Below are 22,664 nucleotides of genomic sequence, written 5' to 3'. Positions count from 1 at the left end.
ACCCTCAATGGTGTGGTTGTTTTTTGGCTAAAGCCTACATCAGGGTGAAGCTGTCACACCAAGTGCATTTAACCAGCAATAGTCTGTTTATTTTTTGGCCATATACTACATCAGGGGCAAGCTGCGCCTGTCAACAAGTGCATTTAACCCTCAATGGTGCGTTTGTTTTTTGGCTAAAGCCTACATCAGGGTGAAGCTGTCACACCAAGTGCATTTAACCAGCAATAGTCTGTTTATTTTTTGGCCATATACTACATCAGGGGCAAGCTGCGCCCGTCACCAAGTGCATTTAACCCTCAGTAGTGTGGTTGGTCAAGCTATCACACCAAGTGCATTTAACCAGCAATAGTCTGTTCATTTTTTGGCCATATACTAAATCAGGGGCAAGCTGCGCCCGTCACCAAGTGCATTTAACCAGCAATAGTCTGTTCATTTTTTGGCCATATACTACATCAGGGGCAAGCTGCGCCCGTCACCAAGTGCATTTAACCCTCAGTAGTGTGGTTGGTCAAGCTATCACACCAAGTGCATTTAACCAGCAATAGTCTGTTCATTTTTTGGCCATATACTACATCAGGGGCAAGCTGCGCCCGTCACCAAGTGCATTTAACCAGCAATAGTGTGGTTATTTTTTGGCCATATCCCAGTCTAATTCTGTCACTAAATCCATATCGGTCACCCAGCGCCTAAATACTAGGCCTCAAATTTATATCCCGCTAAATCTCTCGTTACCGCTGTCCTGTTGTGGCTGGGAAAGTTATTTAGTGTCCGTCAAAGCACATTTTTTGTTCTGGGTTGAAATACAATTCCCAATTTAGCAATTTAAAAATTTAGTGGTTTCTGCTGTATCAGAGCTATTTGAAATCTATCCCTAAAAGGGTATATAATATTCAAGGTGCACATAGGGTCATTCAGAATAACTTCACACACCCGCTACTGTGCATTTCCAAGTCTAATTCTGTCACTAAACCCATACCTGTCACCCAGCGCCTAAATACTAGGCCTCAAATTCATATCCAGCTAAATCTGTCGTTAGTGCTGTAGCTGGGCGAGTTATTTAGTGTCCGTTCAAGCACATTTCTTGTTCTGGGTTGAAATACAATTCCCAATTTAGCAATTTCATAATTTAGTGGTTTCTGCTATATCAGAGCTATTTGAAATCTATCCCTAAAAGGGTAGATCATATTGAAGGTGCACATAGGGACATTCAGAATAACTTCACACACCCGCTACTGTGCATTTCCAAGTCTAATTCTGTCACTAAACCCATACCTGTCACCCAGCGTCCTAAATACTAGGCCTCAAATTTATATCCAGCTAAATCTGTCCTTAGTGCTGTAGCTGGGCGAGTTATTTAGTGTCCGTTCAAGCACATTTCTTGTTCTGGGTTGAAATACAATTCCCAATTTAGCAATTTCATAATTTAGTGGTTTCTGCTATATCAGAGCTATTTGAAATCTATCCCTAAAAGGGTAGATCATATTGAAGGTGCACATAGGGACATTCAGAATAACTTCACACACCCGCTACTGTGCATTTCCAAGTCTAATTCTGTCACTAAACCCATACCTGTCACCCAGCGCCTAAATACTAGGCCTCAAATTTATATCCTGCTAAATCTCTCGTTAACGCTGTCCTGTTGTGGCTGGGAAAGTTATTTAGTGTCCGTCAAAGCACATTTTTTGTTCTGGGTTGAAATACAATTCCCAATTTAGCAATTTCATAATTTAGTGGTTTCTGCTATATCAGAGCTATTTGAAATCTATCCCTAAAAGGGTATATAATATTCAAGGTGCACAATGGGTCATTCAGAATAACTTCACACACACCCGCTACTGTGTATTTCTAAGTCTAATTCTGTCACTAAACCCATACCTGTCACCCAGCGCCTAAATACTAGGCCTCAAATTTATATCCTGCTAAATCTCTCGTTAACGCTGTCCTGTTGTGGCTGGGAAAGTTATTTAGTGTCCGTCAAAGCACATTTTTTGTTCTGGGTTGAAATACAATTCCCAATTTAGCAATTTCATAATTTAGTGGTTTCTGCTATATCAGAGCTATTTGAAATCTATCCCTAAAAGGGTATTTAATATTCAAGGTGCACATTGGGTCATTCAGAATAACTTCACACACACCCGCTACTGTGTATTTCTAAGTCTAATTCTGTCACTAAACCCATACCTGTCACCCAGCGCCTAAATACTAGGCCTCAAATTTATATCCTGCTAAATCTCTCGTTAACGCTGTCCTGTTGTGGCTGGGAAAGTTATTTAGTGTCCGTCAAAGCACATTTTTTGTTCTGGGTTGAAATACAATTCCCAATTTAGCAATTTCATAATTTAGTGGTTTCTGCTATATCAGAGCTATTTGAAATCTATCCCTAAAAGGGTATATAATATTCAAGGTGCACATTGGGTCATTCAGAATAACTTCACACACACACGCTTCTGTGCATTTCCAAGTCTAATTCTGTCACTAAATCCATACCGGTCACCCAGCGCCTAAATACTAGGCCTCAAATTTATATCCTGCTAAATCTCTCGTTAACGCTGTCCTGTTGTGGCTGGGAAAGTTATTTAGTGTCCGTCAAAGCACATTTTTTGTTCTGGGTTGAAATACAATTCCCAATTTAGCAATTTCATAATTTAGTGGTTTCTGCTATATCAGAGCTATTTGAAATCTATCCCTAAAAGGGTATATAATATTCAAGGTGCACATTGGGTCATTCAGAATAACTTCACACACACACGCTTCTGTGCATTTCCAAGTCTAATTCTGTCACTAAATCCATACCGGTTACCCAGCGCCTAAATACTAGGCCTCAAATTTATATCCCGCTGAATTTGAATACAATACATTGGGCCAAATAATATATTTGTTGTTGTGGTGAACCATAACAATGAGAAAAACATCTAGTAAGGGACGCGGACGTGGACATGGTCGTGGTGGTGTTAGTGGACCCTCTGGTGCTGGGAGAGGACGTGGCCGTTCTGCCACATCCACACGTCCTAGTGTACCAACTACCTCAGGTCCCAGTAGCCGCCAGAATTTACAGCGATATATGGTGGGGCCCAATGCCGTTCTAAGGATGGTAAGGCCTGAGCAGGTACAGGCATTAGTCAATTGGGTGGCCGACAGTGGATCCAGCACGTTCACATTATCTCCCACCCAGTCTTCTGCAGAAAGCGCACAGATGGCGCCTGAAAACCAACCCCATCAGTCTGTCACATCACCCCCATGCATACCAGGGAAACTGTCTCAGCCTCAAGTTATGCAGCAGTCTCTTATGCTGTTTGAAGACTCCGCTGGCAGGGTTTCCCAAGGGCATCCACCTAGCCCTTCCCCAGCGGTGAAAGACATAGAATGCACTGACGCACAACCACTTATGTTTCCTGATGATGAGGACATGGGAATACCACCTCAGCATGTCTCTGATGATGACGAAACACAGGTGCCAACTGCTGCGTCTTTCTGCAGTGTGCAGACTGAACAGGAGGTCAGGGATCAAGACTGGGTGGAAGACGATGCAGGGGACGATGAGGTCCTAGACCCCACATGGAATGAAGGTCGTGCCACTGACTTTCACAGTTCGGAGGAAGAGGCAGTGGTGAGACCGAGCCAACAGCGTAGCAAAAGAGGGAGCAGTGGGCAAAAGCAGAACACCCGCCGCCAAGAGACTCCGCCTGCTACTGACCGCCGCCATCTGGGACCGAGCACCCCAAAGGCAGCTTCAAGGAGTTCCCTGGCATGGCACTTCTTCAAACAATGTGCTGACGACAAGACCCGAGTGGTTTGCACGCTGTGCCATCAGAGCCTGAAGCGAGGCATTAACGTTCTGAACCTGAGCACAACCTGCATGACCAGGCACCTGCATGCAAAGCATGAACTGCAGTGGAGTAAACACCTTAAAACAAAGGAAGTCACTCAGGCTCCCCCTGCTACCTCTTCTGCTGCTGCCGCCTCGGCCTATTCTGCTGCTGCCGCCTCGGCCTCTTCCTCCGCCTCTGGAGGAACGTTGGCACCTGCCGCCCAGCAAACAGGGGATGTACCACCAACACCACCACCACCACCTCCGTCACCAAGCGTCTCAACCATGTCACACGCCAGCGTTCAGCTCTCCATCTCACAAACATTTGATAGAAAGCGTAAATTCCCACCTAGCCACCCTCGATCCCTGGCCCTGAATGCCAGCATTTCTAAACTACTGGCCTATGAAATGCTGTCATTTAGGCTGGTGGACACAGACAGCTTCAAACAGCTCATGTCGCTTGCTGTCCCACAGTATGTTGTTCCCAGCCGGCACTACTTCTCCAAGAGAGCCGTGCCTTCCCTGCACAACCAAGTATCCGATAAAATCAAGTGTGCACTGCGCAACGCCATCTGTAGCAAGGTCCACCTAACCACAGATACGTGGACCAGTAAGCACGGCCAGGGACGCTATATCTCCCTAACTGCACACTGGGTAAATGTAGTGGCAGCTGGGCCCCAGGCGGAGAGCTGTTTGGCGCACGTCCTTCCGCCGCCAAGGATCGCAGGGCAACATTCTTTGCCTCCTGTTGCCACCTCCTCCTTCTCGGCTTCCTCCTCCTCTTCTTCCACCTGCTCATCCAGTCAGCCACACACCTTCACCACCAACTTCAGCACAGCCCGGGGTAAACGTCAGCAGGCCATTCTGAAACTCATATGTTTGGGGGACAGGCCCCACACCGCACAGGAGTTGTGGCGGGGTATTGAACAACAGACCGACGAGTGGTTGCTGCCGGTGAGCCTCAAGCCCGGCCTGGTGGTGTGTGATAATGGGCGAAATCTCGTTGCAGCTCTGGGACTAGCCAATTTGACGCACATCCCTTGCTTGGCGCATGTGCTGAATTTGGTGGTGCAGAAGTTCATTCACAACTACCCCGACATGTCAGAGCTGCTGCATAAAGTGCGGGCCGTCTGTTCGCGCTTCCGGCGTTCACATCCTGCTGCTGCTCGCCTGTCTGCGCTACAGCGTAACTTCGGCCTTCCCGCTCACCGCCTCATATGCGACGTGCCCACCAGGTGGAACTCCACCTTGCACATGCTGGACAGACTGTGCGAGCAGCAGCAGGCCATAGTGGAGTTTCAGCTGCAGCACGCACGGGTCAGTCGCACTACAGAACAGCACCACTTCACCACCAATGACTGGGCCTCCATGCGAGACCTGTGTGCCCTGTTGCGCTGTTTCGAGTACTCCACCAACATGGCCAGTGGCGATGACACCGTTATCAGCGTTACAATACCACTTCTATGTCTCCTTGAGAAAACACTTAGGGCGATGATGGAAGAGGAGGTGGCCCAGGAGGAGGAGGAGGAGGAGGAAGAGGGGTCATTTTTAGCACTTTCAGGCCAGTCTCTTCGAAGTGACTCAGAGGGAGGTTTTTGGCAACAGCAGAGGCCAGGTACAAATGTGGCCAGCCAGGGCCCACTACTGGAGGACGAGGAGGACGAGGATGAGGAGGAGGTGGAGGAGGATGAGGATGAAGCATGGTCACAGCGGGGTGGCACCCAACGCAGCTCGGGTCCATCACTGGTGCGTGGCTGGGGGGAAAGGCAGGACGATGACGATACGCCTCCCACAGAGGACAGCTTGTCCTTACCCCTGGGCAGCCTGGCACACATGAGCGACTACATGCTGCAGTGCCTGCGCAACGACAGCAGAGTTGCCCACATTTTAACCTGTGCGGACTACTGGGTTGCCACCCTGCTGGATCCACGCTACAAAGACAATGTGCCCACCTTACTTCCTGCACTGGAGCGTGATAGGAAGATGCGCGAGTACAAGCGCACGTTGGTAGACGCGCTACTGAGAGCATTCCCAAATGTCACAGGGGAACAAGTGGAAGCCCAAGGCCAAGGCAGAGGAGGAGCAAGAGGTCGCCAAGGCAGCTGTGTCACGGCCAGCTCCTCTGAGGGCAGGGTTAGCATGGCAGAGATGTGGAAAACTTTTGTCAACACGCCACAGCTAACTGCACCACCACCTGATACGCAACGTGTTAGCAGGAGGCAACATTTCACTAACATGGTGGAACAGTACGTGTGCACACCCCTCCACGTACTGACTGATGGTTCGGCCCCATTCAACTTCTGGGTCTCTAAATTGTCCACGTGGCCAGAGCTAGCCTTTTATGCCTTGGAGGTGCTGGCCTGCCCGGCAGCCAGCGTTTTGTCTGAACGTGTATTCAGCACGGCAGGGGGCGTCATTACAGACAAACGCAGCCGCCTGTCTACAGCCAATGTGGACAAGCTGACGTTCATAAAAATGAACCAGGCATGGATCCCACAGGACCTGTCCGTCCCTTGTCCAGATTAGACATTAACTACCTCCCCATAACCATATATTATTGGACTCCAGGGCACTTCCTCATTCAATCCTATTTTTATTTTCATTTTACCATTATATTGCGAGGCTACACAAAGTTGAATGAACCTCTCCTCTGCCTGTGTGCTAGGCCTAAATATATGCCAATGGACTGTTGCAGTGGTGGCTGACATGAAGCCTGATTCTCTGCTATGACATGCAGACTAATTCTCTGCTGACATGAAGCCAGATTGTCTGTTACGGGACCTCTCTCCTCTGCCTGGGTGCTGGGCCTAAATTTATGACAATGGACTGTTGCAGTGGTGGCTGACGTGAAGCCTGATTCTCTGCTATGACATGCAGACTGATTCTCTGCTGACATGAAGCCAGATTCTCTGTTACGGGACCTCTCTGCTCTGCCTGTGTGCTAGGCCTAAATATATGCCAATGGACTGTTGCAGTGGTGGGTGACGTGAAGCCTCATTCTCTGCTATGACATGCAGACTGATTCTCTGCTGACATGAAGCCAGATCGTCTGTTACGGGACCTCTCTGCTCTGCCTGTGTGCTAGGCCTAAATATATGCCAATGGACTGTTGCAGTGGTGGGTGACGTGAAGCCTCATTCTCTGCTATGACATGCAGACTGATTCTCTGCTGTCATGAAGCCAGATTGTCTGTTACGGGACCTCTCTGCTCTGCCTGTGTGCTAGGCCTAAATATATGCCAATGGACTGTTGCAGTGGTGGGTGACGTGAAGCCTCATTCTCTGCTATGACATGCAGACTGATTCTCTGCTGACATGAAGCCAGATTGTCTGTTACGGGACCTCTCTCCTCTGCCTGTGTGCTAGGCCTAAATATATGCCAATGGACTGTTGCAGTGGTGGCTGACGTGAAGCCTCATTCTCTGCTATGACATGCAGACTAATTCTCTGCTGACATGAAGCCAGATTGTCTGTTACGGGACCTCTCTCCTCTGCCTGGGTGCTGGGCCTAAATTTATGACAATGGACTGTTGCAGTGGTGGCTGACGTGAAGCCTGATTCTCTGCTATGACATGCAGACTGATTCTCTGCTGACATGAAGCCAGATCCTCTGTTACGGGACCTCTCTCCTCTGCCTGGGTGCTGGGCCTAAATTTATGACAATGGACTGTTGCAGTGGTGGCTGACGTGAAGCCTGATTCTCTGCTATGACATGCAGACTGATTCTCTGCTGTCATGAAGCCAGATTGTCTGTTACGGGACCTCTCTGCTCTGCCTGTGTGCTAGGCCTAAATATATGCCAATGGACTGTTGCAGTGGTGGGTGACGTGAAGCCTCATTCTCTGCTATGACATGCAGACTGATTCTCTGCTGACATGAAGCCAGATTGTCTGTTACGGGACCTCTCTCCTCTGCCTGTGTGTGTGCTGGGCCTAAATATATGCCAATGGACTGTTGCAGTGGTGGCTGACGTGAAGCCTCATTCTCTGCTATGACATGCAGACTAATTCTCTGCTGACATGAAGACAGATTCTCTGTTACGGGACCTCCCTCCTCTGCCTGGGTGCTGGGCCTAAATATATGCCAATGGACTGTTGCAGTGGTGGCTGACGTGAAGCCTCATTCTCTGCTATGACATGCAGACTAATTCTCTGCTGACATGAAGACAGATTCTCTGTTACGGGACCTCCCTCCTCTGCCTGGGTGCTGGGCCTAAATATATGCCAATGGACTGTTGCAGTGGTGGCTGACGTGAAGCCTCATTCTCTGCTATGACATGCAGACTGATTCTCTGCTGACATGAAGACAGATTCTCTGTTACGGGACCTCTCTCCTCTGCCTGTGTGTGTGCTGGGCCTAAATATATGCCAATGGACTGTTGCAGTGGTGGCTGACGTGAAGCCTCATTCTCTGCTATGACATGCAGACTGATTCTCTGCTGACATGAAGCCAGATTCTCTGTTACGGGACCTCTCTCCTCTGCCTGTGTGTGTGCTGGGCCTAAATATATGCCAATGGACTGTTGCAGTGGTGGCTGACGTGAAGCCTCATTCTCTGCTATGACATGCAGACTGATTCTCTGCTGACATGAAGCCAGATTCTCTGTTACGGGACCTCTCTCCTCTGCCTGTGTGTGTGCTGGGCCTAAATATATGCCAATGGACTGTTGCAGTGGTGGCTGACGTGAAGCCTCATTCTCTGCTATGACATGCAGACTAATTCTCTGCTGACATGAAGACAGATTCTCTGTTACGGGACCTCTCTCCTCTGCCTGTGTGTGTGCTGGGCCTAAATATATGCCAATGGACTGTTGCAGTGGTGGCTGACGTGAAGCCTCATTCTCTGCTATGACATGCAGACTGATTCTCTGCTGACATGAAGCCAGATTCTCTGTTACGGGACCTCTCTCCTCTGCCTGTGTGTGTGCTGGGCCTAAATATATGCCAATGGACTGTTGCAGTGGTGGCTGACGTGAAGCCTCATTCTCTGCTATGACATGCAGACTGATTCTCTGCTGACATGAAGCCAGATTCTCTGTTACGGGACCTCTCTCCTCTGCCTGTGTGTGTGCTGGGCCTAAATATATGCCAATGGACTGTTGCAGTGGTGGCTGACGTGAAGCCTCATTCTCTGCTATGACATGCAGACTGATTCTCTGCTGACATGAAGCCAGATTCTCTGTTACGGGACCTCTCTCCTCTGCCTGTGTGTGTGCTGGGCCTAAATATATGCCAATGGACTGTTGCAGTGGTGGCTGACGTGAAGCCTCATTCTCTGCTATGACATGCAGACTGATTCTCTGCTGACATGAAGCCAGATTGTCTGTTACGGGACCTCTCTCCTCTGCCTGTGTGTGTGCTGGGCCTAAATATATGCCAATGGACTGTTGCAGTGGTGGCTGACGTGAAGCCTCATTCTCTGCTATGACATGCAGACTAATTCTCTGCTGACATGAAGACAGATTCTCTGTTACGGGACCTCTCTCCTCTGCCTGTGTGTGTGCTGGGCCTAAATATATGCCAATGGACTGTTGCAGTGGTGGCTGACGTGAAGCCTCATTCTCTGCTATGACATGCAGACTGATTCTCTGCTGACATGAAGCCAGATTCTCTGTTACGGGACCTCTCTCCTCTGCCTGTGTGTGTGCTGGGCCTAAATATATGCCAATGGACTGTTGCAGTGGTGGCTGACGTGAAGCCTCATTCTCTGCTATGACATGCAGACTGATTCTCTGCTGACATGAAGCCAGATTCTCTGTTACGGGACCTCTCTCCTCTGCCTGTGTGTGTGCTGGGCCTAAATATATGCCAATGGACTGTTGCAGTGGTGGCTGACGTGAAGCCTCATTCTCTGCTATGACATGCAGACTAATTCTCTGCTGACATGAAGACAGATTCTCTGTTACGGGACCTCCCTCCTCTGCCTGGGTGCTGGGCCTAAATATATGCCAATGGACTGTTGCAGTGGTGGCTGACGTGAAGCCTCATTCTCTGCTATGACATGCAGACTAATTCTCTGCTGACATGAAGACAGATTCTCTGTTACGGGACCTCTCTCCTCTGCCTGGGTGCCGGGGCCTAAATATCTGAGAATGGACTGTTCCAGTGGTGGGTGACGGGAAGCCAGATTCTCTGCTATGGAACCTCTCTCCAATTGATTTTGGTTAATTTTTATTTATTTAATTTTTATTTTAATTCATTTCCCTATCCACATTTGTTTGCAGGGGATTTACCTACATGTTGCTGCCTTTTGCAGCCCTCTAGCTCTTTCCTGGGCTGTTTTACAGCCTTTTTAGTGCCGAAAAGTTCGGGTCCCCATTGACTTCAATGGGGTTCGGGTTCGGGACGAAGTTCGGATCGGGTTCGGATTCCGAACCCGAACATTTCCGGGATGTTCGGCCGAACTTCTCGAACCCGAACATCCAGGTGTTCGCTCAACTCTACATATAACCAAAAATTAGACAAAAGGAAAATGGTAAAGGAGGTGTATTTTCTTAAAAAGGCAAAAATATCAAATAAAATATTCATCCTTAGTATGTATCGTACCAACAGATGAACTGCAGGCATTTAAGCATAAAGCTCATGACAGGGTTAAAGGGGTTGTCCAGGTTCAGAGCTGAACCTGGACATCCCTCCATTTTCACCCCGGCAGCCCTCCTGACATGAGCATCGGAGCAATTCATGCTCCGATGCTCTCTTTTGCCCTGCGCTAAATCGCGCAGGGCAAAGGCATTTTTCAGAGTTCCGGTGACGTACCGGGGCTCTCTATGGGGCTGACAGGAACCCCGGTGACGTCACAGGCACTGATGGGTGGGATTTGGCTCTGCCCTAGCCAGTAAAACGGCTAGGGCAGAGCTAAAGCCCGCCCCTCAGAGCCGGTGACGTCACCGAACACACTGCTGGGCGGAAGTTACCGCCCGGCAGTGTTATTGAAAACACAAGAGCCCGTGCCCTGCGCGATCTAGCGCAGGGCACTGGAGCGCATCGGAGCATGAGATGCTCCGATGCCAGGCTCAGGAGGGCTGCCGGGGTGAAAATAAGGGTATGTCCGGGTTCAGCTCTGAACCCGGACAACCCCTTTAAGGAATGCATGAATCTCCACAGTACAGTCTTCTTACATACAGTATTATGTGACAGGACAATAGTTTTATTGATGTCTGTATAAAGTAGATGAATAAAATCAGGAGAAAAGTAGCCGCATTATAAACTATTCATTCATTAACACAAATGTCTTGGTATCACACAGAATTATTCTTTTCTGATTAGCATCCACAAGAGACTTCGGCTTTAAGTGCTTTCTAATCAGCTTTCTTATCTTGGCGGGGATGAAGAAAATCTGAAGTCATTTCCTTTTTTTTCTGCAAGATTTTGTCAGAAAAAAAAACATGATATTTTAAAGATGTGTCATTTATTATTTCATTTATATATGATTTTATTTTTGATCATAAGTCATGCAGTTTTCTTTGCAGACCAGTATTTTGATGAAGTCAGTCAATCTTTCCTCTGATAAGTCCACACAGATAGATGAAACACCTTGGGTGGCAAATTAAGGTCTAATTGGGACTTTTCTAGGGTTAGCACTTGAGAAGGACCTTAATTGTCAGGTTGGCAACTCTGCAGTTCTCACCACACACAGGGTGAGATAAGGCTCCTTAGGCTGGTTTCACACGGGCGAGATTTCCGCGCGGGTGCAATGCGTGAGGTGAACGCATTGCACCCGCACTGAATCCGGACCCATTCATTTCTATGGGGCTGTGCACATGAGCAGTGATTTTAACGCATCACTTGTGGGTTGCGTGAAAATCGCAGCATGTTCTATATTGTGCGTTTTTCACACAACGCAGGCCCCATAGATGCGAATGGGGCTATGTGAAAATTGCAAGCATTCGCAAGCAAGTGCGGATGCAGTGCGATTTTCACGCACGCTTGCTAGGAGACGATCGGGATGGGGACCCGATCATTATTATTTTCCCTTATAACTTGGTTATGAGGGAAAATAATAGCATTCTGAATACAGAATATAAAGTACAATAGGGCTGGAGGGGTTAAAATATATATATATATAATTTAACTCACCTTAATCCACTTGTTCGCGCAGCCCGGCATCTCTTCTGCCTTCATCTGTGAGGAAAAGAACCTGTGATGATGTCACAGTGCCCATCACATGGTCTATCACATGATCCATCGCCATGGTCCATCATCATGGTCATCACAGGTCCTTTACCCAGGTCCTGAAGAAAGAAGACAGAAGAGAAGTCGGGCTGCGCGAACAAGTGGACTAAGGTGAGTTAAATTATTTATTTATTTTTAACCCCTCCAGCGCTATTGTACTATGCATTCTGTATTGAAGAATGCTATTATGTTCCCTTATAACCATGTTATAAGGGAAAATAATACAATTTACAGAACACCTAACCCAAACCCGAACTTCTGTGAAGAAGTTCAGGTTTGGGTACCAAACATGCAGATTTTTCTCACGCGTGTGCAAAGCGCATTATACAATGTTTTGCACTCACGCTGAAAAAATGTGCATGTTCCGGCAACGCACCTGCATCTTTTCCCGCAACGCCAGTGTGGAACCTGCCTTAGGCTTCTTTCAGACGGGCGTTGCGGGAAAATGTGCGAGTGCGTTGCGGGAACACACGCGATTTTTCCTCGCGAGTGCAAAACATCGTAATGCGTTTTGCACTCGCGTGAGAAAAATCGCGCATGTTTGGTACCCAAACCCGAACTTCTTCACAGAGGTTCAGGCTTGGGATCGGTGTTCTGTAGATTGTATTATTTTCCCTTATAACATAGTTATAAGGGAAAATAATAGCATTCTGAATACAGATTGCATAGTATAATAGTGCTGGAGGGGTTAAAAAAATTAAAAAATTATTTAACTCACCTTAGTCCACTTGCTCGCATAGCCGGCATCTCCTTCTGTCTTCATCTTAGCTTTGTGTAGCAACAGGACCTGTGGTGACGTCACTCCGGTCATCACATGATCCATCACCATGGTAAAAGATCATGTGATGGATCATGTGATGACTGTGACTTCACCACAGGTCCTGTTGCTAGACAGAGCTAAGATGAAGACAGAAGGAGATGCCGGCTACGCGAGCAAGTGGACTAAGGTGAGTTAAATTATTATTATTTTTTTATCCCCTCCAGCGCTATTGTACTATGCATTCTGTATTCCGAATGCTATTATTTTCCCTTATAACCATGTTATAAGGGAAAATAATAATGAGCGGGTCTCCATCCCGATCGTCTCCTAGTAACCGTGCGTGAAAATCGCCTGCGTTACGTGAAAAATGCACAAAGAGGAGCATGCTGCGATTTTCACGCAACGCACAAGTGATGCGTGAAAATCACCGCTCATGTGCACAGCCCCATAGAAATGAATGGGGTTCAACTTACGCATCGCATCCGCGCGGAATACTCGCCCGTGTGAAAGGGGCCTTAGGGTGAGAATTATGGCCATCAGCAATTCCAGACCTTATTTAAAGCACTTTGGGTCTCATAGAGTGCAACCAGGATTTGGGTAAGAACTTTCCATGTATTATAGGGGTTGTATCGAGATTATACGTTATCTCCACAGGATAGGAGATAAGTAGCTGATCACTGTTGGTCAGACCGCTGGAACCCCCACTAAGGGCTTGTTCACACGACCGTGCCGTTTTTTGCGGTCCGCAAATTGCGGATCCTCAAAAAACGGATGCCGTCCTTGTCCCTTTGCGGAACGGTACAGTAGGCCCATAATAGAAATGCCTATTCTTGTCCGCAAAACGGACAAGAATAGGACAGAACTCATCATTTTTGCGAGGCCACGGAACAGAGCATCAGATGCGGACAGCACACAGAGTGCTGTCCGCATTTTTTGCGGACCCATTGAAATGAATGGTTCTGTATATGGACCACATGCAAAACGTAGAAAACAGACCGTATATGGAGCGAAAAATAAGTTCGCGTGAACGAGCCCTAATCCTGAGAACGGGGCCTTCATTCCCACAAACTGATGTAGCAGCAGGTAGAGCATGAGCCCAGCTGCTCTATTAATTCTATATAGGAGCACCCGAGATAGCGGAGCACTGTACTTGGCTATCTCCGATGCTCCCATAGAGAATGAATGGAGAGGCAAGGCGCATTCTCGATCTGTCGCTCCATCAGAATAAAGGAACGGGACTCCTATCCTCAGGATCAGTAAGGGTCTAAGCGGTTGGACCCTAGTGATCTGCTAGTTATGTCCTATCCTTGACAAAACCCATTTAAGTGTGTCTGGTTTGACCTGTTAACTATTGCTAACCATCTACTGGTACTGTGTCACGAGGGTGTCAAGAACCACGCCTGACTCCGTTATACCCGGGGTCAGGAAGTCGCAGCGGTTGGCTGCGCGCTCTATGTAAGATAGGGCTGTTTCCTTATGGTAGTTTTCTGGGTTTGCTTTGCAACCCTTTTTGGCTCACTCAGGGATCCGTAGCTCCTTCTCCTCAGCTGTTCCTTGTCCAGCACTCCCAATCCTCCTTATATTCCCCTCTCACACTTCTCTGGTTGCCAGATATAGAGCTTCCTCTCTGGACTTCTATACTGACCCACTGGAGCTGTGTTGCTGCGTTCTCTGGTTGTTGGTCCAGAACGTTTCCCTCCGGATCCCTGTTGGACCTTTGTGGACTGCTGTGGTCGCCCACCTGGGATTATATGTTTGTCTGTATTGTCTGTCCTCTCCCCGGTGTTTCCCTCTTAGTGTCAGTGGTGCGGACTAGCGATCCCACCGGCCCGTTCACTATCTAGGGCTCATTTTAGGGAAAGCCAGGGTTTAGGCACGTGATCGCCGCACGGGTGAGGAACCCGTCTAGGGACGTCAGGGCAGTCAGGTGCCAGCCGCAAGGTGAGTCAGGGGTCACCACCTTTCCCTCTCCCTTGGGCAGGGCTTTCCCTTTTCCCTCCCTGTGCGTGACGCCGGTCATTACATACTGCTTGTATTTATTGTCTGTCCTGGTGTAATGACAGCTCCAATACAATTTAAGCAAAAACATTATACAGGCAGAGCTTTTCCACAATCTCACACAGGTAATGTCACCAGCGGCTAAGAAAAAATTACACTGAATGTCACAGATATTTAGGATGCGCAAACGTTATTCAGGAGATGTAGCGCAGGTAATGTTGCTGTCACCAGTGACTAAGAAAAAATTACACTGAATGACACAGTTATTTAGGATGCGCTAATGTAACACAACAGATGTAGCAGAGGTTGTGTCACTGTCAGCAGCGGCCAAACAATGCAATTTAGCACAGGTTGCTCTAATAATATATATTGCAGGCAGATAAAACAATAGTCTTTAAAAGGACTTTTGGGTCTCTAACAACTTTCAACACTAAACCCTGCCTTAAAAAAAACAATATTCCTGTCCCTACACTATTTGTCCCTTCTGTTGCAGCTCGCCCTGACTAAGACTGAGCCGAACCACATGTCATCGATGACGCGTTCTGGCCAGCCAACAAACGTGCGGGGAGGAGACTCAAGCATCACGCTCGAGCACATGCTGTGTACGACCAAACACCGCGATGTGCCGAGCATCGCGATGCTTGAATCAAAATGGTGTTCGACTGAGCATGCTCACCCAACACTACTCTATGCTAGTTTGTCCTCCCTCTATAATAGCTCAGTTTGTCCTCCTCCATCTCCACTTCATACTGCCATGGTGTGCCTGGGTCATCTGTCTCGTCTTCCTCATCTCCCTCTTGCTCCTCCGGCTGTTCCTGCTCCTCCTCTCCTGTCACCTGTGTAGAAAAACCATCTATTTTGCAATACCTTGCCTGTGCTCAAATGTCCTCCTCCTCCAGTTCAGCCCCCACAGGGCTCGTGTGGCTGTGAGATGTAGGCCCCACGTCTCCAGTCCCCGGACCATCCAGATTTACCAGCATCTGTTCCAGGATATGAAGCAGTGGAATGATGTTGTTCATCCCTTAGTCCTGGTGACTGACAAATAACAAGGCCTCCTCAAAGGGCCTGAGCAAACGGCAGGTGTCACAAATGAGCTGCCACTGGCTGACATCGAAGTTACACAGTGGAATACTCCTGTCCACTTGGATCATTAAGAAATAATTTATGGCCTTTCTCGGTTCATGTAGTCGATCCAACATATGGAGGGTGGAATTACAACTGGTGGAAACGTTGCATATCAGCCTATGTTGGGGGACGCCGTTCTGCCTCTGCAGGGTGTGCTTGGCTGTGTACGAGTGGCTGAAGTGCATGCAAAGTTTCGTGACCATTTTTCGGATGTCTTGCAGATGGTTGGAAGATTTCAGGAACCGCTTGACAACCATATTGAACACGTGCGCCATGCAGAGCACATGGCTCAGCCCTCCTTGACGCAGTGCCGACACCATGTTTTTCCCATTGCCATTCACCATGGTTCCGATTTTGAGTTGTCGCGGAGAAAGCCAGGATTCAATTTCTTGATGAAGAACACAGAGCAGTTCCCCCAGGCAAATGAGGCGTGCCCTGCACATATGGTATGCTGGAGGAGCAGTGTGAATTGTCCCTGCAGTGGACGCTGGGAACACAGTGGTGGATGAGGAGGTAGAGTCAGACATTGTCGCAGGACCGACGGCGTGAGAGCGTGGAGGCAGAAGCGGCCTCATCTGGCCAAGTTGCTAGTGTGGCTGAAAAGGAACCACATTCACCCAGTGGGCCGTAAAGGACATGTATTGTCCCTGACCGTAGTTACAGCTCCACACGTTGGCACTGCCAAGCTCTTTGGCAGACACCGACAGGCTCAAGGACTGGCCCACCTTCTGTTCTACATGTGTGTGCAGGGCTGGTACTGCCTTTTTGGCAAACAAATTACGGCTTGGGACACTCCACCTCGGCTCAGCTGAAGCCATCAGTTCTCTGAAAGGTGCAGAGTAAACTACTTGTAAAGGGAGGGACTCAGTAACAGCAACTTGTCCAGGAGCACGTTCAGCTTCGGCGCCATAGGATGACCACACGTGTATTGCTGTCTCTTGGCAATCGCTTCAGTGATCGACTGCTGATGAAATGAGTGATGAGGAGTAGGAGGACAAGAAGCATAGGCATCAGGACCGGTAGATTGAGGATCAGGACAGAGGCAGGTTGAGGACAGGTAAGGGCACAGGGCCTGCTCCCGGGGCATGCCAACTAAGAGTTGTGTCTGCCGAACCCACCTACTCTTGTCTGGCGGTGTCTGATGTCACTTGGGATGAAGTGGATGACCGAGTCAACCATTCAAGCACCGCTGAGTTGCTGGTCAAGACACGACCACTAGATGACACCGGGAGCTCAGACCTCTCGAAGTGACTACTGCTACCACGCCCCCTTACTCTGCTGCAATCTGTGCCTGCGCCAGAAACATTTAGTACTCTGCCCATACCATGTGCAGGGCCTGTCACTTCTCTGTCTGACATACTGTTAGATCTAGTGTTGAGCATGAATATTCGAAAATAAAATTTTTATCGCAAATATCGGCACTTCGAGAATTCGCGAAAATTTTGAATAAAGTGCTGTATATTCGTAATGATGAATATTCATTTTTTTTTTTTTTTAACACAGTACGCATCAGGTGATCATCACTCCCTTCTTCTAGCTTGTGGGCCAATGAGAAGGCTTTGTCACAGCTTAGCAACATCCCTAGCAACCAATAGAGAAGTTGCCTAACCCTTACTATTTAAGAACTTCCCCAGCAGCTATTTTCTAAAGTTTATTGCAGTTATGACAGCAGTGTCATTGCTGTGCTCTGTGCTTTGTTGTATTACATTATTACATTAGACAGTTAACTTATATATATAATTCAAATATTTTCACCACTGTTGACAGCGACATTACCTGCGCTACATCTCCTGTATAACCTTTGCGCATCCTAAATATCTGTGACATTCAGTTAAATTTTTTTGCGCGTACACTTACAAAACCTGCGCTATTGTACATGTGACATACTTGCAAGCATATATACCATTTAATATACACAAGGTAAGCAGTAAGGGATGGGGAAGTGACCGTGCTGCTGATGGTGCACGCAGAGACCGTGGCTCTAGGCGCTGTGAAACTGTGCCAGCTGCCAGAGCACAAGAAACATACTCATCCACTATACTTAGCTTCATGTCCCAGTTTGCAGGGTGTCGCAGGACACACTCTCGAACCCCAGTGCAAACAGATGGTCGGTTGGATTGCAGCAGATAATGCTTCCAGTCTGTTAAGCACCACCCTGTCGTCCACAAAGTCCAGTCCCAGTAGCGAAGAGTCTGGTCAACAGAATCCTCACCCTCAACCTCCTTCTTCCCACCATGGAGAGTCTTGGCAAACAAGTGATCCCACACCCGGATCTTCCGAGGAGCTCTTTTCATTGCCATTCCTTGATTTGGCCCTCTCGCCAAGCTCACTTGAACAGGGACATGAGGAGATCTTGTGCACTGATTCCCAAACTCTTGAGCATCCACAGTCAGAAAATGATGATGGTGGGGAACGGCAATTAGTGTTTCATGAGGTGGATGATGATGAGACACAGTTGCTAATAAGTCAACGACAATTAGTGTCTCAAGAGGTTCATGATGAGGATGAGACACAATTGTCAATAAGTGAGGTTCTTGTTTGGTTAACAAGTCAGGAGGATCACCAGAGTGAGGAAGTGGAAGAGGAGGTGGTGGACGATGAAATCACTGAACCAACCTGGGAAGGTGGCAAGCCGAGCGAGGACAGCAGTACAGAGGGGGATGGATCCACAGCACCGCAACAGACTGGAAGAGGCAGTAGGGTGGCAAAAGGGAGAAGGCAGGCCACACCAAATAGGCCCACAACTGTTCCCCTGGAGCACCCACTAGCGGCAATCTCCCTTGCCAAGCGGTAGGTGTTCCACAGTCTGGCGCTTCTTTGAGAAAAGTGCAGACGATAAAATAATAGTCATTTGCAACCTGTGCCGTACCAAAATGAGCAGGCGCGTGAACAGTAGCAACCTCACCACCAGCATGATCCGCCACATAGCATCAAAGCACCCTAATAGGTGGGCCAAACGCCTGGGTCCACAATCAGTGTCTGCGGGTCACACCACTGCCTCCTCTTCCCCTATGTTACGTGCTGGCTAATCCCCTATCTAAGATCCAGGCCCGGATGCCTTCCGCCCTGCACCTGGACCTTCGCAAGCACCATCAGCTAGCACATCAACTTCTGTGTCCTAGCACAGCATACAGATATCCATACCCCAGGCCTTTGAATGAAAGCGGAAATACCCAGCTACCCACCCACAGGCCATAGCACTAAATGCGCACCTTTCCAAATTGCTGGCCCTGGAAATGTTGCTATTTAGCCTTGTCAACAGTGAGGTTTTCCGCAGCCTGATGGTGGCAGCGGTCCCTTGTTACTCAGTCCTCAGCCGCCACTATTTTTCCCGGTGTGCCGCCCCCGCCTTACACCAGCATGTGTCCGGTAGCATCACCCGTGCCCTGACCAACGCAGTTATTGGGAAGGTCCACTTAATGACTGACATATAGACAAGTGCTTTTGGACAGGGATACTACTTTCCCTGATGGCACTGGATGAACGTTGTGGAGGCTGGGAGCAAGTCGTACTCTGGGATGGCACAGGTGCTATCGGTCCAGACAGGGGAGAGGTAGTGTATTCCAAGGATTGCAGGTCCTACTTCCATCAGGATTTCCGCCACCACCTACATTAGTGGCTGCAAACCCCCTTATGCTCCTCCACCTCCTCCTCCACTTCCACCTCGGTATTCTCATCTTGCAGCACCAGTCAGCCATCAGTCAGTAGCTGGAAGCAGTGTAGCACTGCAGTGGGGAAGCGGCAACAGGCCGTGCTGAAACTAATTTGCTTAGGTGACAAACAGCACGCTGCCGCAGAGCTGTGGCAGGGAATAAGGGACCAGACTGAGTTGTGGTTCTCACCACTCAACCTACAACCGGGCATGGTTGTGTCTGATAATGGCCGTAACTCGGTGGCAGCTTTTTAGCTCGGCAAGCTCACACATATACCATGCCTAGCCCACGTGTTCAACTAAGTGGTTCAGTGGTTTCTCAAAACCTACCCCAATTTGCCTGAGCTACTGGTGAAGGTGCGCCATGTGTGTGCCCGCTTCCGGAAGTCATCTACAGCTGCCACCGGTCTGGCAACATGAGCACGTGCTGGAACTCCATGTTCCACATGTTGGCCAGGCTTTGTAAACAGCAGAGGGCAGTAGTGGAATACCAGCTGCAACATGGTCGTCGCCTTTCCAGTAAGCTTCCACTCTTCACAAGCGACGAGTGGGCATGGATGTCTGACCTCTTTGAGGTTTTACGCAACTTTAAGGAATCAACACAGATGGTGAGCGGCGAAGCCGCTATTATGACCGTAACTATCCCGCTTGTGTGTCTAATGAAACGCTCGCTAAATGAAGGCGGACGGTTTGCATGTGGAAGAGGTGGAAATGGAGGAAGGCAGTACACAGGGTGATATCCAGACCACCCTCCGTTCATCTTCTCAGCACGAATTGGATGATGATGATGATGAGGAAGAGGAGGAGCAGGAGATGGTTGCCTCCGCTACAGGGGGCAGTACCCATAGCAGGTTTATTCCATCTGATCAGTGTGGATGGGCCGAAGAGGAGGGAGAGGAGATTGAGAGTCATCCTCCTAAGAAGGACATTGAATATAACTAGGGAAGAAAAACAAGTGATTATTTCAATGCAGGAAAACAATGAAGTTATTATCTGCCCCGCAGATAAAGGCAGATACATTGTTATAATAAACAAGGAGAACTTTCATAGGGAGGCAGAGAACATATTGGGTGACACTAGGACATATGCAGCACGCCGGACCTGCAGGGTATTAGCGACAGTGAGGTCACGGTATGGGCAATCGAGGGTTACTCACTTTTCTGAGGATAACCCTGGGCAGGCATGCGACAGTGAAGGAGAGGCAGACACTAGTTCCTCTGGGGCACACTCTGTAGATGGGGACCAGGCCTGGTATGTGAGGTGCCCTGGATGTTGTAGGTGTTTTGAGTGCCTTAGGTAAGGTCCCTTTAAGGATCGTGACGCCAGTGCCTGTAACGGTGGCACACCGGTTTGCAGGAGGATTAATTGAGTACACAGTTGGTAAACCAAACGTTGCTTTACTTGGTGAAACAGTCCAACTTTTTACAATCAGTTGCAGTGGTGTACAATGCAGTCCTTTACAGTACAAAATGCACAGCAGGTTTACTTCACAGCAGGTTTCAATCTTGCAAGATACTTGGAGGGTAAACAGTTAAGGCTTTGCAGTACAATGCTGCTCTATCCCCACAGCTATGCTAGCTGGCTGGATCCCAAGGCCCGGATGCCTAATTGCTGGCTTAAATCCTTGGTATAAAATCCTTCCTCCAGTATTGGCACTTGCTTAAGGTTACAATACCTTCTTTTCCTAGCTGTCTTCACTGCTGGATTGGCAAGGTGACTGCAGGTTTCTCCCAGGAGGTGCTGTCCTACTACTGGGGTATCTCAACTAAGCTATCCTTAGCCTCAGGAGCTTCAGGCTGACTAGGTGACTCCTCTAGTCCCCTGGAATACACTACCTCTCCCCTGTCTGGACCGTCCTATATATAACTAGGGCTCTCCAGCTCCCTCTAGTGTCTGGAATGTCTAATTACACCCAACTAGGCCTGATAAGCATATAACAGGGAAACCATACATGTAAGAACAGAAAATACATTACAATGCATGGATAAATACAATATCACTGTCCCTTGTGAGCAGAAGTAACACGTTACCCAATTGACCCTTGTGTAGTGCCCACTCCTACCTAGTGGGACACTACACATATAGAACAAGCAATTTATAACCTGCAACAGTGGCGGTACAATATATATAATAACCTGCCCTTGCAACAAAATATATGTCGGCCGTACAAAGAGACAACTGAAGAAAAGGAAAGGGGAACATATATATAACATACAGCATGAAGGACATCCTCTGTCACGTCACTACAGAGAGAAACATAATGGGAATTTTTCTGGCTCTAATTTTTGTGGAGTGGAATTGGTTTGGAATAGGGACGAGCGAACCCGAACTGTATAGTTCGGGTTCGTACCGAATTTTGGGGTGTCCGTGACACGGACCCGAACCCGAACATTTTAGTAAAAGTTCGGGTTCGGGTTCGGTGTTCGTCGCTTTCTTTGCGCTTTTTGAAAGGCTGCAAAGCAGCCAATCAACAAGCGTCATACTACTTGCCCCAAGAGGCCGTCACAGCCATGCCTACTATTGGCATGGCTGTGATTGGCCAGAGCACCATGTGACCCAGCCTCTATTTAAGCTGGAGTCACTTAGCGCCGCACGTCACTCTGCTCTAATCAACTCCTCCAAAAGACTTCATTCAGTGATCGATCTGCAGCTGTGGATCATTCAACTGCTGCTATTCAATTGCTCACTGTTTTTAGGCTGCCCAGAGCGTTTTTCGTTCACTTTTTTCTGGGGTGATCAGTGGCCATTTTGTGTCTTGCGGTGCGCCAGCACAAGCTGCCACCAAGTACATTTAACCATCAATAGTGTGTTTTTTTTTTGGCTATATCCTACATCAGGGTCAAGCTGTCACACCAAGTGCATTTAACCTTCAATAATGTGGTTATTTTTTGGCCATATACTACATCAGGGGCAAGCTGAGCCTGTCACCAAGTGCATTTAACCCTCAATAGTGTGGTTGATTTTTGGCTATATCCTACATCAGGGTCAAGCTGTCACACCAAGTGCATTTAACCATCAATAGTGTGGTTATTTTTTGGCCATATACCACATCAGAGGCAAGCTGAGCCTGTCACCAAGTGCATTTAACCCTCAATAGTGTGGTTGTTCTTTGGCTATATCCCACATATGGGGCAAGCTGTCACCAAGTGCA

The sequence above is a fragment of the Bufo gargarizans genome, chromosome 5 (assembly GCF_014858855.1).
Source record: "Bufo gargarizans isolate SCDJY-AF-19 chromosome 5, ASM1485885v1, whole genome shotgun sequence".
NCBI lineage: Eukaryota > Metazoa > Chordata > Amphibia > Anura > Bufonidae > Bufo > Bufo gargarizans.
The sequence above is the reverse complement of the archived record's forward strand: the minus strand, read 5'-3'. Positions refer to the sequence as shown.